Raw genomic sequence first — 6,516 nt, forward strand, 5'->3', positions numbered from 1 at the left:
TAAAGAGTAAAGATTTGAAGCTCACTAGCAAACAATATACATGTTGTTGTCACACCTCTAAATCACCGATTGTTTTTCATTCGAGGATGTCCAATGAAACTGGAATTACAACAATCCCATGCAAGTGCCTGTGCCAAGTCCACACTGCAGCTCCTATGATTTTTTTGTGCCTTTATTATTTTTACCTCTAGAATGAGCGATGCGTTCCAGACATCATAGGATTTTTAAATACATTTTTCTAAACTATTAAAGTATTTAATTGTTTGTGGGCCTATTAATGTGATGGCTTCGATACCCTTAGTAACATGTGACTCACAAACATACATACAAAATGACACCAATATTGCAATTAATCTCATTATTTACTGCTTGGGGTTTATACATTTTTTATGTATGGACTAAAGACATTTCAGTAATTGTAGGAATAAACATAGTCTTGGAAACAAAGTCCTCTGAAAAAGTACGATCTGTGTGAAGGTGGTTTCATGTTGTCTCCGTTTGACCTTGTAGTACTGTGTAGAGCTTGTCAAAGCAGTAACAGTAAATAGTGTGTTGCTATGGAAGAAAAAGTTGTTCAAAAGCGACACGATACCTGGAAATCGTTTTACTATAGTTCGATTAACATTGGTATATTTTGACGATGGATGTACAGAAGCTTGAAATCTGGTGTTTGATTTTTCTTCTAAGTAGATTTGTTTTCAGATTGTAAAAAAACAAAAATGACACGAACGCTTCAATATGTTGAAACATTTATGGAAGCATTACGAAATGATAAAACATATTGTTATATATTATTAATTATTACACTAATACTTGTATCAAAGTTTATTTAGATTTGATACAAACAACAACTTTCTTAATAAATGTCGTAAGCAACCATGAGCTGTGATGCAAAACTCATCATTATTGGTACAACAAAATTATATAGTTTCTAACAATTGCATAAATTGATATAGTAGAGTAAAACTTTCCTAGTTAGTTTCCAAGCAATTTACTCTTATTAAATAATACCCAAGAAAGGTTAATATTACATCAAAGAGAAATTCAATATCTCAATTAAAAGTTGTATTCGTTGGATTTATAATTTTCTCGTAAAGCTGCACGTACTATCTGCGCCTAGCATTTCTTAATTTTAAGCTGACATACTAGAGGGAAAGCAGCTAGTCAACAGCACTCACAACCAACTCTAGCAGCTAGTCAACAGCACTCACAACCAGTTATAGGGATAGTTTGTCTGACCAAAAAGTGTGGAGCTCGTTTTTATGTCGATGATACGCGAAACATAAACCCTCATATTCGCAGTTAGGGCATGCTAAATACTCCCACACACATATACGTTAAGATAATTATAATCATTCAAAGGAGATATTCTTCGTATTTTCAAATATTGTCATATTTATAACATACTTTTAAAGTTAATCAATCATGACAGATTTATCTAAGGAACAACATTACGGTTCTCTTGTCTTCATATTTCTCTGCCTTTGTTTAAGAGAATGCAACGCCATCTTACGAAAGTTTTGTTATCTTTGTGACAGATACTTTAGTGAATTTTCAAAGATTAAAACCTCTTTTAATTTAGAAAATATCTCAAAAGAAAATCTGAAAACATATTAATTAAGTAATATATTTTAAAAGTAGTATTTTGTACTACTGCATGTAGCATATGCCTAGAATAATGTGTTTATCATATAGTTATACAAAATTATTGTTATAAATTATAAAGATACATCTGAAATTACCGTTCTGAACTGATATCTTTTTATCTATACGTTATTAATTATATTGCAAATAAAAAATCAAAATGATGTGTATTCTATTTCAATCAACGTAATATAAAAGGATTATATTTCATTTTCTTACAACTGTATGAAATAACCGTTCGTTACAACTGTTTACCACGTTACGTTGACGCTATAACGAAAAGAAAAAGTTAGAGATGTTGGCTTCACCTAACGCACTAACTCCAATGCATCTGTTATTTTCTTAATTCAACAAGTTCTTAAAAATTACAAATTATACAAATTTAGGTCACTTAGCCTTGACTTTTAACGAAAAAAAAGTGATTGAACTACGTTCCAGAAAATCGTTAATCGTAGATTAAAGGCTGTGACTTTTTGCGTATTTATATATATATATATGAACAGTATGAAAAAAAGACAATTTTACTTGATTTCTGAAATAAATAGCCAAAAAATACGTGTTAAGTATCCTGTAGAAATCGTCTTTACTACCTTACTAACCCTATCAGCTTAAACTGTTCAGACAATAACTTAACGACGACATCAAGATTTGTCTGTATTAATCTTCTTTACTACCATCTTACTGTTAGCAACAACTTATACTCCTCTGACAACAATGTAACGAAAACATCAAGATTTAGCGAGCTGAAACACGCAATATATATATTGTTACAGAGTAACGTATTACAGTGAGTGACACGTACTACAAACAGACCTAAATCTCAGCGTTATATTAGAAACTATTCGTCCAAGCTTGTGAAAAAGATCAAGTGGTAATAGTATTTATTTTACACAAATGAATATCAGTCATATCATTTTCGTCAAGTCATGGATGTAGCCTTTAATTTATTTATTAATGTCATATGGCGAATATGTTCTCGTATTTTATGCCTTTTAATAAATCAGTAATCAATTAGATGTTTCTATAACCAGAATATAGTAAACTATGTCATATATATATACATAAAACAATCACTGGGAATAAAAACTGATTACTTCCTGAACTAATATTTGTGATGTTTGAAAAAAAAGGCGCAGTAAGTGTTGTGCTCTATACAAGAAAAATATATCCAAAATTATATTTAGTATATATATGAAATGTTTGTTTGTTTCTTATATCAAAGCCGCGTTGGGCTATCTGTTGTGTCAACCGCGGAAATCGAACCCCGGATTTTAGTAAACTTGCCCCATCATGGGTCATATGAAGTGAATGAAGTAAACTAGAGATTATTTAAACCTGTTGAAATCGTGATGGTCATGGTTCAATATGGTTTACTTCTGTAATATGAATATCTAAACTATTTAAGTTAAAACGGTATTTTGTTCATTGTAACAGTATGTAAGATTTACACACAGAAAGGTATCAACGCGTTTTATAACAGTTCAGTCTTTAAAATGGTTTATAGAAGTTTTTTTCAATTTGAAAAACGTCACAGCTTCATTTATAACAAATAATTTTAAATAATAGGTTAAGCACCGAAAGCTGATGGACCATTGAAAACGAATAGGTTTAGCATTTGTGATAAAATTAAAGTAAACTGGATATTTTTATTTTCATGTTCCTCTTAATTTGTTCACTTCGAATTTCAGATCAGAGTTATATGAAAATATAACTTTTAATATTCTATATTTTGTTCCCCACAAGTTAGTGCCAGGAGGCGTTTAGTTAAATACCAGCTGCCAAGTTCTAGTACGTTTAAATGCTTAATAAGCTTCCGAAGTAACTTTGAAATTCTTATAACATTTCTGATGAACTTTTTTTGTCTAGTCCGACTTAGGAGTAATGATGGTAAAGCCGCTTAAACAGTAACGTTTGGAAAACAAAAAGGAACAAAATGTTATTTCTATACGTCTTTAAGCTGAAATCTAAAAGTAATAAAATCATCAGCTTATGTCATTTTTATTAGAAACAGATATATATATATATATACAATTTCGTAAACCTCACTCCGTTTCTTAAAGTTTGTTGTTATTTTTGTAATTTTTCAAACATGACAGCTTCTCTTGGAATTATCTTTTAAAATTTTGTAAACTCCACAGCTTCTTCTACGATAGATTCTTTAACAACACTTTCTTAACTTTGCCAAACTTCACAACTTCTCTTCAGATTTATCAACATTTCTGTATTTGTTGTTCGTAAACAAGATTTGACTTAGCGTTTAACTTCATTGTTTATGTGGGTGTTTCTTTCCTTTGTCATAATTTTGTATTTCTTTCTGATTTTTAGTTTTTGTATCCAATATTTAACTTATTTTCCCTACGTTTAACTCTGATCTTCATACTACATCTCTCTTGTGAGTAACCAAGTTTCTAGGTTGTTTTATGAAATATAATTCTAAAGTTATTTGAATAAAATGTTTTCTTCCAAAATAATTTTTGTTTCGCGCATGATATTATATTTTAGATAGATTGAAACGGCGTCAAGCACTGGTTGTCTGAGAATTAGTCAAATATATAAAAGTTTAAGTTATAATTTATTCTCATTACAGTAGAGCAATTACAAATTCAGAGACAGTTATGTCTGTCTGAACGTATAACACTTACCTATATAGAAATTAATACTATAGTACAAGCGCATGAAACATTCCGATATTTATTACGTATTTATAAATGCTTATATAATAAAATTATGATTTATGAACCTACTGTATAATTACTATACACTGCTTGCGAGAGTAGCTCTGCATATCCATGAAACAATATCAGATATGTTTTTGGAGACGGTATCCTACTTTTCTCTCCAACATCTACGCCCAGTACTTAACTTATCACACTGACATACAGGCTAGTCAATATGGAGTCGTCACAATCGATATACACCCAATAGTAATAAAAAAACAATTAATCTATACATTACTTTACACTTGTTTATGACTTCTGTTACAATATTTGATCAATGATATTTCTTTTTTAAAGTAAAGAGAATAATAAATGTTATACTTAAACACTAAGGTTTCTGATCACATCCAAGTACATATAGTTTTATAACCAAAATATTTTGTTTGTTTGTAGTGAAAAACAAAGTTACAAAATGGGCTATCTGTTCTGTGCCCACCACGGATATCGAAATCCAGTTTTTAGCACCTAAATATGTTAGACGGTTAGATCGTCATATAAATATAGTTGTCGAGGATTATTACTTGGAAGAGAAATAACTGCAATATTAAAAAATAGCTATTTGTAGCACATATTTAATTACAACATAACCAGGATTTTCATTAAAATTATTTAAATACACATTAAGCAAAACTTGCTATATGCACGCAAAATTTACTCCCTTTATATTTCTTGTTAAGCACAAAGCTACACAATGGTTTATTTGTGCTGTGTCTACCACAATTATCAAAACCCGATATTTAGCTTTATATGTCCAGAGACACCGCTGAGCCACAGAAGGCTATTTCTGTATTTTCGAAGGCATTTATTTTGATTTAGTCACTAGTAGATTTTATTAGATGATGGTTTTGATTATAGCTATTTATTTTAAAATATTATTCAACTACATCTAAATAACTACATCTAACACACATACACACATATATATAACATTTGCAAATGAAAGGTAACTTAATTGCAACGATCAAAATTAAAATATAACTGAAAACTCAAAATAAACTGAAAATCACAGCCCAGTCTCCTGACTCAAATTAATGAGACTCATTAGACTGAGTCAGAGTATGGTAGAGTTTTCGCTGTAATGGACCGTTCTAGTCTATTTCTGTATTGAGGCGACAAAACAGTTAACAGCTTTGACATCAACCCGAAGTAGAATTTGCTATAAAAGCCGATACGTCATACCACTATACCAATCTAAAAACAAACAGTAGCAGCCCATTAAACACAGAACTCTACCATGCTTAAACTACCTAAAATACCCTGGAAACAATGAGTCAGAATATGTTTTAAGATACTTCAACAAATTATTTGGTTGGATTTTCGGTGAGTCAGCATCTGTGTTGAAAGACTTGATATCCAAGTCAAGCAACTCACTTCATGCGAGGTGGAAGATGTGATATCCAAGCCCAGTAATTTGTCATGCGAATTGGGTGAGTCAGCATCTGGTTTCTAATCTCTTATTGCACAGTATTGTCTCCTTTTTTAAGATAAAAGGAGTAGAATGGGTATTTTACTAAGGAATTTAAATCAACTGAAACTAGAAATATATAATTTATTTCTTTGAGCATTGTTGGTTTTGCACCAAACGAGTTGAAATTGTCGATACTTTGAAATTAAAAACTTGATACCAACAGAATTTCTTTTATATGGTTTAATGAGTTATATTAAAGGTATACACTGTCTATGTGTGCAAGGAAAAAATGCAATACTGTAGCAATGTTTGAAAAATAATTATTAAACACGCAAAATACAGTTTCTTTTTTTTTCTTTTCAAATGACTCCATATCTACTCTTTCACAACTCAGACTGAGACCTAATCAGTTTGACATCACTTTACATGAAACGTTTGACTAATACCGAAGTCCAAGAATTATTTTGAAAAAAAAGTCAGTGTATTTACTATTTCAGATTCCAGTTGTATATGGCATTTTAAATGTGTAATATGTAGTCCACAGGCATTCCAAAGCCTGAACAAATTTTAGGGGCTTAACAATGTTCTTTGCCACATGTTCGTCACAGAGCTTTCAGCATAAAGAACCAAGTTTTTCACTCCCCAAAATATTACTATTTGTTTCAAAATTATGACACCTCATTCCCAGTTATTAAGTCAGATTTATGTAATCCAATAAAAGTCAAACAATGTTATAATAGAAGCATT

Source organism: Limulus polyphemus, unplaced genomic scaffold (genome assembly GCF_000517525.1).
Source record: "Limulus polyphemus unplaced genomic scaffold, Limulus_polyphemus-2.1.2 Scaffold13, whole genome shotgun sequence".
NCBI classification, from domain to species: Eukaryota; Metazoa; Arthropoda; class Merostomata; order Xiphosura; family Limulidae; genus Limulus; species Limulus polyphemus.